Below are 12,337 nucleotides of genomic sequence, written 5' to 3'. Positions count from 1 at the left end.
TGGATTACTGTCATTCAATTCTCATGTCTTTGTTATCTTTAATGCCTGGTCTTAAAAACCAAAGGTTGTCCTTGAGTTCATGGAGGTGCTTTGAGTTGAGGAAGATGAGAGAAAAAGGTGTTATTGTTACTTAAGGGGAACCATAAAATAAACATTCCCTCTGGGATTCAGTTCATGATGGACCCTTCCCCCATCATTTCAGGACCTTCCATTTACAGACCTCTGTTTCGGTTGTAAAAACCACATTAAATGTCCAGTGTGCTTCACTAAATATAAGAGGCTTAGTTCCCTAATACAGGAAATTCCCTCCACTTATACTGTCTGTGACCTACATTATAATAATCACACTACACTGTACTTACCAGTCAGTCAATGTGTTTGTGTGCATGACGATATGGCATAAATCCTCATTCAACTTTTATTGTGCTTCTTTCTGCAGCTTTGAAATGACATTAAAAGGACCCTAGATTCTTGTATTTGTTCTAGTATTTGGGCTTAAGTAACAGAGCAAGTTCATTTTCCCTCTCTAAAAAATGCCACCGTTTCCTCTCCATCCACTCTGTTCAGGAAAAAAAAAAAAAAAAAAAAACCAAAAAAACAAAAAAAAACTTTCCAGTGAGACCTTGTGGGGAGTTGATTGCTTGGGAAGCTGTGTTCCTAAGCAAAATTTTGCAAAATGTTCCCATTTAGTCTGGGGCTTTAGAGAAAGGTCTTGCCTCACTGTGCTCTGAGGGACACTCTCATTGTAGAACCCCAAATGTTCCAGAGCTCCCTGTTTGTGCCCTGCCAATGCCTGATATTGCAGTCAGCTCCAGTTTCTTGAAGGAATTATGGGCTCTTTTCTTCTGCCTACTGGGTGAAGCTTCACATGTCTACCCAAATTTCTCATTAGCACTAGGTGTGGTGGCACAGAAACACTAGGGGTGAAATACCCATATTGAGGACTTTTGAGAATTTTGAGGACTCCTTAGTTTGTGCTTCTGAACGTCCATGGATCAATTAATCTCCTTGTAGAAACCTGGGGAAGAGCAGATGAGTGAGAACTGTACCCACCCAGAGTGGGAGTGGAATGGATGCTCCTTTCCCCAGTGAAGCAAATGAGAACATCAGCAAGAACAGACACCCAGGCTGAAGGTTTGCTGCCCAGGTCTTGTGTTAAGATCTTCCATCTATTACTTCATTTAATCCTCTTCACAAGCACACAAACAAGATATGATTATTACTATTATTCCAGATTGTCTTCCAATATATTTCTGTGTATTGATCCACTGAATTCTCTCACAAGCAATATAAAATTTATATTTTACATTTATTCATAGTTTTACACATGGGGAAACTACCCAGAGGCAAAATTTAGTATCCTTCCCAGGTTGCAGGCTGGGGATAGAGTTCAGTGGTACAGAGCTTGCCTAGGATGTGTGAGGCCCTAGCTTCTACCCCCTCAGCATTGCATAAACAAACAAACAAACAATAAAAATGGGAACAAAGACCCTCAGGAGGCACAGTGCATGAAATCTAATTCAAGCCCCACTAGTCTATTTCAGAGCTTGCACTCTGGACCACAACAGTGTAGCTCTACCAAGGCTTTTCTTAAATTGAACAGCTGGGTGCCTGAGAGGAGGCTGTTGTCTTGAGTCTGTCAGTAGAGTGTTTCTCAACTTGCCCTGTGGTCGACAGCTTCTAAGATGGCTCCCAGTGATCCTTGACTTCTCATCGTCATTTTCCTGTACAATCCCTTCCCTGGGTGTGGGTCAGAGCCAGTGACTTCCTTCTTATGAATAGAATATGCCAATAATGATGACCTCCATGCTGCCTAGCTCTTCTTGTTTTGATGAAGCAAGCTATTGTGCTATGACAGCCCTGGGGAGGGACCTTAACCAGAGACTTGTGTGGAACTGGGGTGCTTATTTTTTGTCCAACCACTCAGCAAAAGTTGAATCCTTGCAACAATTGCATGAATGAGTTTAGAAATCAATTTTTTCATATTCAGGTCTTGAGATGACTGCATCTCCCACTGACACTTAGATTACATCCCTTTGAGACCCTAAATCAGAAGCACAGGTAAGGTGTGCCTGGATTCCTGAACTACAGAAATTATGAGAAATAAGTATTGTTGCTTTAAACTACTAAATTTTGGAATAATTTATTATACAGTTAAAAAAAATAACTAATATATGCCTCCTTGGTTTACCCAGAGAAATAACTCATTAAACTCAAGAGTTTATGAAGTAGCCAAAGAATCTGTTGGTAATTATTAAATTACCATTTTCAAATAAAACTATGCATTGATACTTATCATTAACTGAGTATTTAATATGTGCCAGCCATGATGTAAATATAAATGCTTCATCATCATAATTTTGTGAAAGCATTTTCCAGTTAGGCACAAATATAGTCCTTAAATTATGTGAAGTTAATAATGGTGTTTTAATGTCCATTTGTTTAAACTTCTCCTAGACACCTTTCTTCAGATCCTACCTGGGCTCTTGATCTCTATGTATTGTTTGAGTTTGCTAAAGGTCATCTCCTATACACACTGTTTTGATTCTGTGCTTTGAGATTTCTCTTATTTTGATTAGGACCCACATCACATCAAGAAAATGATCAGCTTCTGCCTTTTGAGTGCATTTTGTACTTTTAGACGCATGATCTACAGCTTAGATTTTGTAATATCCGGTGCACACATGATTGCTACTCAGATCACTCATTATTGGGGACAGTGCTCCTTTTACTGATTTTATGACCCATTAAGTTTTGACTATTTCAATTATGAATCCTCTATGCTTCATTTATGATGCAGCAACTAGGAGTGAGTATGTGAAAACTTTTTTTGAGTAGCAGAAAAAAACTAGGTCTCACCCCCATGTCAACAATGAGTATGACATCATTTCATTACATAAACCCAACAAAAACAACAACAACAACAACACACACACACACAGATTAGCTCAGGGTGTTACTATGTAAATGCATATTACTGTAAAGCCAAGGGAATCAGTTATACTGAGTATGTGTGTGCCTTCATGGCTTGTTTAAGACTTTCAGATGTGCAAGCAAGCACCTGTTCTGAAGAAGGTTGGCTATTGTCAAGACCAGCACTTGCTACCTCCCTAGTTCCTTCAAAGCTATGCAGATTGTGCACTAAAGGATTTCACAAAAAGGGCAGAGTGGAATAAGCCACGTGACACTTTGACAATTTGGGAAAACCAATGTATATTCAACACTATGATGACAAATTTAACATGTCAGACTGACTGGGCTTAGGGATGCCTAGGTAGCTGGGAAAAACTTATTTCTGGGTGTGTCAGTGAGGGAGTTTCTGGAAGAGACAAGCATTTGAGTTGGTGAACTGAGAAAAGTAGATGGTCCTCCCTGATGTGGGTGGATATCTTTTAGTTTTTTGAGGGCCTAAATGGAAGAAAACAGTGAATGAAGGGCAAATTCAATTCCTCTGCCTTATCTGAAACATCTATTTTCTGTCCTCCATTATTAGCGCTCCTGATTTGGGGACATCATGAGCCAGATTTAAAGCATCAGAGTTCCCTTACCTCCACCCTGTCCCCTGAATCTCAGTCCTTTGGCACAAACTGAATTACACCTCTGGTGTCCCTGGTTCTCTACCCTCCAGAAGTGGATCGTGGGACTTTTGGACCCCATAACCACATGATCCAAACCTATTTTACACACACACACACACACACAGATATATAGTGATTCTCTGTAGAACCCCAACAAATGCAAACACATATGCATTTCATTTGCCCAGTGCAATCTAGAGATAAACTTTCAGTCCCTTTAAATCTTATAATAAAAAAGGATTTTAAAATTGATGTTTAGTTTTTTTTCTCCTTAGATAAACATTTCTAACATAATTGCTGAGCTCTTTAGATTCCATTCCATTTATTTTTTCTGTATGACTTTTATTGAAGTTCTGTTTAAGTTCAGGCACCAAGCCACCGAAAAGCTCTGAGCATTTAGGCATTAACAATTTTTTCAAGGCACTCATGTCAGGTAACTATTTGTGTGTTTTAACTTTTAAATGCCTTTTCTTCCCATTAACCCTTGCTTTGAAAAACTTGGACTTGTGAGGAAATTGATTAAAATGGGACATCCTTCTTCCTTGGGCTTCTCTAAAAGGCTGTTCTCAAAACTTTCCATGGATGTAGGAACATTAACGCAAACAAGGGCTTTGCATTATCATTCAAAAACAGAGCCTTATATTTTTCTAGTCTGAGGTAATGCTCAAGTCTCAACAGATTATTATACAAAATGAATGACTTTGATTTCTCATAATCAAAATGGATTAGTGAAGAAAAAAATTAATATAACACTGCTCCACAATTTGTCAAGCAAATTGTGATTAGTACTTTTTAAAAAGATGGAGACTACATTGGATGTTTCAAGATTTGGGCATAGGGGCTAAGGGAAAAGGAAGAATGAAGGATGAGCCTCAAGTCTTGGATCGTTGATGGGTGGAGACATCTACACAGACAGGAAATTCAAATGTCAGTTTGCAGTGAAAAATAGTGGTTTATTCTTTGGAACTGTTGTCTTGGAGGTGCCTGCTGACCTCCAGTTGGAAATATCTAGCTGGCAGATGGATATATTTGTCTGGAGCTCAGGCAAGTGGTCAGGACTTGGGAGCTTGTGGGAAATGAAGGGATTTGAAGTAATGAGAAAACGTGAACATTTATGGATTGATTTGTTGCTATTTTTAGAAAAGGACACTTAAAACTACAAAAGCTATTGGAAAGAAAAATGTCTTTGGCATCTGTATCTGTTCATGAGTTTCATGTCTATGAGCTTAACTGCATGTGACTTAATCCTTTGAAAATATTTACTTAGTTCTTACATTAAGACTCATCTTAGTGTCATGAGATTATTTTTCAGGCACTGAGGAGAAGTTTGTCATTTCCAGGTGTAGATATTTAACCTTTACATAAAATGGATATACGTCTCAATATTCACCCTTCTATACCCCTCTTGACACAACTATAAATTAAAATCTGCATTAGTCTACTTATTTTATAAATTGTTTTTAAAATAACAAATAGGCATAGTTTATTTGCTCAGTTCAAAACACTACACACACATATATTCTCTCTCTCTCTCTCTCTCTCTCTCTCTCTCTCTCCCCTCCCCCAAGTGTAGTTACAATAGCTACCTATTGTCATAATAATGCCATATAACAAAGGGCCACAAAAACTTCATCAGCAAATAGCAATCAATTTGTGCTCACGTGTATGGGGAGAGCTGAAGTTTGGCTAGGTGTGTTGGGGATGCGAATCAAGTCAAGATGGCGCCTGAGTTTGCCAGGAGGAGTGATTTGTGAAGCAACGTCAGTGAGCCATTAAGATGATGAGGATTCCTTATTGGCTGATTGCTGTATCTGGATGATGCTAATTGAGTCAAGCTGTGTGTAATCAGTTAGCGGTATATATACCGCTGTTGTTCTGTAATAAAGCAGTTCCTGCGTCAACCTTCAAGTTGCTTGTCATCTTCCGGTTATTTGGCCCAGCCAGACTGTGGCATAGGTGTTTGGGCTGACCTGGATGGCGCTTGCTCACACATCTGGTTGCCAGCCAGCTGTCAACCAGGGGAGCTGGGCTACTATCTTTCCTATATCTCTTATCCTTCAGCAAGCTAGTCCTGGAAGGCTTCCATGCTAATGTTAGAGGTGCACAGGAGGATGCCTGAATTTAAGCATAAGTCTATGTTTGTATCCTGTTAATACTCTATTAGCTGGATCAAGATATGTGATTGACCCCCTCGAAAAAGGGTGGCACATGATCCCATCCCCAGGTGAGAAAGTATTGCAAATTTGCAAGGCATAAGGTTTGGGTACAAGAATGGGGAAGATAAGCTAGTGTAGAATTGCAGTGTCTCTCAATAGCACAACTCCCATGCTTGAGTGGGACTCTGGAAGGCATAGTTTAACTATGTATTTACTTCTCATGGTGAATTGTATCTGGGGTAGACACCAGGCAGACTAAGAATCTAAGATTGCAAAGAAGGCTCTTCATTTGAAATCAGAATTTACAGTATAATATGAACTCAGATTTTTGCTATAGTTGAAGAATCATTGTTCTTTGTAACATACAAAGAGAATGTGTGTGTGTGTGTATGTGTGTGTGTGTGTGTGTGTGTGTGTGTGTTTCTTCAGTGCTGGGAATCAAATCCAGGGTCTTGCACATGCTAGGCAAGCACTCTACCACTAAGCTCCATGATATACCTCAGCCCTAAGAGAATTATTTTGATAAATATGCAACGAAATATATCCCTCTCCTTATTTGTTCAATATTTTATCTATTGTATTTATTGAAAATGCAGTGAAAATATTAATACATAATGTCTGCTCTCAATGTGATTAAGAAGATAATGAGTCATAAATAATGCAAGTTCATAGGTGAGTATAATCACATTCAACCTAAATTCTACAGAATTTTTTTTTTCATCAAGGAAGAGAATGTATACAACATGGTTTTAGTTCTGTATTAACTTCTCCCTGATGTCCACCTCTTATAATCTTCAACATATATACAAATTGGACAGTTTTCTCCCCATTTGGTAAATATTGAATTGAGTTCTAGACCCTTCATGAAACTTGCTAGAAGTTAATACACTTAACAAACTTGATCCACAATTTGAACCTAGATCTTGCCAACTTCAGAACACAGCTTATTTTTTAATGAGTCAAATTGCCTCCTTAAAAAAGAATCTTGTCTTGATTTTTAAATAATAGTGATTCATTGTGAAAATTTGATATGTGATTATCTTTTTAATAGAAAAGGAAGAGCTATTTGGTAATTTATCAATTTAATATTGTTAAACTTTTGAACCAAAATTACATTGTCAATCAATCTTTCCCATGTAAAGTATTTTAAATTCATGGTTTGACTTTATTGTGTGTATGTGGAATTTCGTTTCAATTGCTAGTTCAAATTAACCATTTTTAGCAACATAAACAAGCTATTGCTTATTTCTTTCATATTTTGCTGATGATACGAAAGTCTTCTAAGCATCTGTAATGAATTCTATGGTCTCTACCCTATGAGACTAATTAATCAGTATACAGAACATTTAGGAAAATGAAGCACCATTGGAAAACATCAACTCCACCACATAAAACTTTCAAATGACTTAAAAATGGGCTTCATGAATTTGGTCAAGCAAGGCATATGTTAAAATAATGTGAATATTACTTGTCCAAGAAATGTATAAGAAGCAGCTTTCTTGAATATGTAATTTAGTATATTAATTATTAAACATGGTCATTAAATCATTATTAATGTAGTTATTAAAAATTAAGATCTGATATCTATTGAGACTTTTGAACATTTAACTCTATGGCCAGATAATAAGTGATCATATCTGAGTTAAATGTTTTATTTTTGCTGTAATAAAATAAACAACTATTTTCATGTTGAATGTAGAATGTATGCTAGATTTAATGTGACTCATGTTTCTCCAGTTAGTATAGATGAATTACTAAATGCATTAAAGCAATATATTTTAATGTACCTTGGCAAGTTTTTTTCAGCTTTCATTCCATTATAATTCGTAAATTTGTCAAAATTTTTGAATTGTTCCAAATCTGGACAGAAAAAATACAATTAAAATTCATGATCACTTTTTATATAAATGCTAGACTTCTCCTTTATTAGCCTCAAAGTTAAATAGATATTTTCTTTGTAATGACAAGAAAACATAAGCTCTTAAATCTGTATCACTACAGACATGGTAAAATATCTTAAAGATGTCAAATCTCAGGAACCTATAAAAAAATTTGTGCTTTAAGACTTGTATAATTTGGAGACTACATTCCTTGGGGTCAGGAACAGGAAAATTAGCACAGGAATTTAAGTTAGAAAATCATGTTTAAATTTTTTTTTTCTTTACTTTTAATCCTGTTGTACATTCAAGTCATCTGAGACCCATGTAGAACACATCAATTACCAAGGCCCCATCTCAAGATGCTAAATTAATTGGTAGAGTCTGTACTGCTTTCTTGAAGCAACTCCAGGAGGAAATTTTATGTTCACAGCCATCTTGAGAAACGGCTCTCACAGGTCAACTTGCTGAGCCTGTATCCTCATCTGCAGAGGGAAGTTATATTGATTATTGCCTAATCAATTTCTCAGAATGTTTAGGAGATTCAAATAGATACACACGTGAGTTTTGTTACCTTTCAGTGCTAGGTCTTTCTTAACTCTGTTTAAATGCCTTAGTGAAACAAGGGGCATTGTGCAAGTGTGTGTGTGTGTGTGTGTGTGTGTAACAGAAAGAGAGTGATTTATCAATTTGGATGTCATTTCCTTTCTGTGAATTTGTATTATTTTTCATGCAAAACAAAATTTTATTAATGGTGTTTTAAAGAACCAGACTTGATAAATTTAATATAAGACTCATTTCTTCAGCTAGTATAGGTGAATAAATTTTATCTCTGCATGAGCACCTTGTCTGGTAAATCTTGTCTCTGTGGGTATCTATTTACAAACTCATTTGTATTTCTACTCTCTCTTTAAAAATAATGTTTATTAAGGATATTTTTCATAACATAGAAATATATGCTAACAGAAAATAAGTTAGAAAGCATAGAAACAGAACAAAATAATAATAACTATCATGATCCAGAGAAAAATATCTCTGTGGACATTTTGATTTGCTCACTTATCCATTTATTTAGTAAATTTTAAAATTATTTGTGTGAATGCATTCCACTTGAAGATGTGTTTTTGTGTCTGTTATATATTTTGCAGTTGTCTTCTGTTTTTCTTGCCTGCCTGTTAACTTTTCTTCCTTCATTTTTTTTTTTTTTTTTTTTTTTTGCTATGCACTATTTAAGACCTTTTGCAGTCAGATAAATGGGCTACTACTCTATGGTTTCTTTTATTGTTTTAATGTCTATAATATTATTGCTTGACTCAATGTTAGATAAATATTTATCATCTTCTATTTTATTTCTGGCATTTTAAGCTAGTTCATTGATCCACTATTACTAAAAGTCTGATTTATGCATAACAGATAAATATAATTTCAGAGAGTAAAGTACATTGATAAACATTTCTAATATGGACAAAGATGCATCTGTCAGTTTTATCTTTAGCTTCGCAATTAAATCAAGAAGAATGTCTAAAGTGAGGTTAGAGTGTCTTTGAAAGTTCTTAAATGAATGTTGATCTCCTTTAAAACACAAAAGGAGGCCTCTGGTTAAATCCCAGTTTTAGTATCAAACTATCATTAAGAAATATTGTTTCATGTATGCTGAATTTTTAAAAAAACATTTTCACGTTGTTTTATTTTATATGTAATGTTGAGAATCAAACCCAGTGCCTCACATATGTGAGGCAAGCGCTGTACCACTGAGCCCCAGCTCCATGTATGCTGAATTTAATTTTATAATTACTTTCTGATTTTTTTTGAAAATCATGTGTGTTTTTCATTTATACTGGTGATATAAAGTTTTCTAATAAAAATGAATGTAGTAGCTGGGCACAGTGATGCATGCCTGTAATCCCAGCAGCTCCAGGAGCCTGAGACAGGAGAATTGCGAGTTCAAAGCCAGCCTCAGCAAAAGCGAGGTGATAAGCAACTCAGTGAGACCCTGTCTCTAAATAGAATGCAAAATAGGACTGGAGATGTGACTCAGTGGTTGAGTGCCTCTAAGTTCAATTTAACCTTTAAAAAGTACATTAATAATGACTGAGGGTATAGCACATTGGTAGAATACATTCTTGAAACTTGAGGCTTACTTTGTTTAAAAAAAATGACAGTAACATAAGAAGTTAAATGAAGATGAGCAGAGGTAACATGAGATGTCGTTAGCAGGAATGAAATAACCTGGATTTTCAGCCTGCATGTGATATCTCCCAGGCAAATGCCCAGGTGTGTTAGCTCTCCTTCCAGGCTTCAGGGGCTTCTGTAAAATGGGAACAAAGGTACGAGCTACTTATAAGTTGGCAATGAGAACTAAGTTATTCATTTTATGTAAAACCTATTTCAAAGTGCTCAATAAATAATTTATTACCATCCTTATTAGGATAAGTGAAACTTGTTCAATCACAACTTATTCTCAAGGTTATTTAAGGCAATGGCTCTCAACCTTGGGTGTGTTGCAGAATCATCAGGAGAATATAGAGGAACTGGCTCACTGAAGCAGAACTGGGCAGGAGTATTTTTACCAAGTGATTTTTGATGCCAAACAAAGTGTGAAAACTACTGGAATTCCATCAGAGAGCCACTAATGCATGCTAAAAAGAACCTTCCCATTTGGGGCTAATTAATTTTTTCCTAGGCTATTGTTCTTTTTTGCTGTCTGTTATGTCATAAGAATATAGAAAGAGGCATAAAAATACTTATTGGATGAACAAATAAATGAATGAACAAAAACAGAACTAAATTAATTACAAGTTTTATCAAATTATCATCCCCCAGAAGCTTGATATATCTGGAATGGAGACTTGGTCAGCTTTTCAAAATAGCCACACAAAGAAGACCCTAATGTAAACATGTCTGTGAGTTCCACTGCGGATGCATTCTGTCAGATATCCTGTTATACAATGTACATACACACACAAGGACCTTTCCTTGAGCTGAAAATAACCATTTTGAAAATGTAATGAAAAAAATGTCTTATTCCACTTTTAATCATATCAAAATTTAAACAGCGAAATTAAAATTATTTTTCCCTAATCAATTTTTAACCTTAAGATCCTTTCAATAAACATCTTGACATTTGAAAAAATGGCTTTGAATTTTATTGGAAAGAATAAATGTATGCCCAAAAGACAAACAAAACTAACTTCACATAGTAAGCCAGGAAAAATTGAAACACAGGGAAAATGTTTCTGATGACAGTTACTCAAATCATATCAATAAAAAGAAAACATTTTCAAGTATCAAATTGGAAAATATTGAAAATACCGACAAAGGGATTTGGAATTAGGAAATCTAAGGCACTGCTTTTCAGATCTTCTGTACATTTCTGAATACCAAGCTTGGCAATTATTTGTTTATTTTTTATAAAAATCTTTAAAATGTGCAAGCTCTTTTAGCAATAATTTCATTTGTAGGGTTATAGTATAAGGAAGTTATCTAAACTATATAAAAATTTGTTTCTCTATAAAGAAGAAAAGATAAAGAAAACAACTAAAAGGATGAGCAAAAGGAAATTGGTACATTTTAAAATGAAAGATAACATAGTGTATATATGATAATAAATACATGTCAAGTATGGTCAGAGGAAATTGTGCACAACATATTTCTAAGTAAAAACAATATGATTTATAAAAAAAGAAAAATGACATAATATTTAAATCCATACATTAAAATCTAGCAGTGGTTAATTTTGCTTTTGCTTTTATTAAAAAATAAATAATTTATACATACATACTACTAGAAGATTATAGCTTTTATAATTCACTGAAGTCAATCTTTGTTTCTCTGTAATAGACCATACTTATTAGTCTCCTTTAATTGGATCCAAGGAAATACATGAAGCTACTCTTTTGTTCCAGAGTCTACACCTTATAAGGACACTTCTGTAAATGATGAGTTTGTTTCCACTGGAATACAGGTAGAGAAACTTTATCCTTCTGGGCAGAACACAACTCTATATTTGATAGTATGATAGTTTTAGAATGAGAACTAGTATTTAAGCCTAGCTTAATCTTGAGCAAGTAACACAATCTCTTTTAAGTCACAGTTTTCTCATCTACAAAATGGGGAAAATATCTGTAGGAGTGTTGAAAGGATTCAGTGAGAGTGTGTGCCTGTGTGTATCTGTATGCATGTGTGTTTAAGCATTTAAGAATGCAAAGTTGGGGGCTGGGGCTGGGGCTCAGCGGTAGAGCACTTGCCTGGCATGTGTGAGGCACTGGGTTCGATTCTCAGCACTGCATATAAATAAATAAAATAAAAGTCTATCAACAGCTAAAAAAAGAAAAATTTTTAAAAAAGAGTGCAAAGTTATATGTCAATAGTAGAACATTAATGCTGAAAGGCACCTTGAAGCCATTCAATACTATTCCCCAAGCAAGAGGACACTTTTAATCTAAGAGAGATATACATACTCAGAGGGGGTCTGAGCTTTGGCACCTGTACAAAAGTCATCAGCAAACTCAATTCTGAGGGAATTTGACCCATTTTTTTTTTAAATCCTATGCCATTCAACAATTAAAGCATTGTATAAAGATAAATAGAGGGGTCGTGGTTCTTCTCAAAGAAACATACAATGTAAAAGGAATAATAAAACCTCGTGATTTAAATCCCTATAAAATTAATGCATTGTATGTGAAGAATTAGCATAAAACATACTGACATTTATAGAATTGTTTCC

Source organism: Marmota marmota, unplaced genomic scaffold, assembly GCF_001458135.2.
Source record: "Marmota marmota marmota unplaced genomic scaffold, marMar, whole genome shotgun sequence".
Lineage (NCBI taxonomy): Eukaryota > Metazoa > Chordata > Mammalia > Rodentia > Sciuridae > Marmota > Marmota marmota.
Note: the sequence above shows the minus strand (reverse complement) of the source record.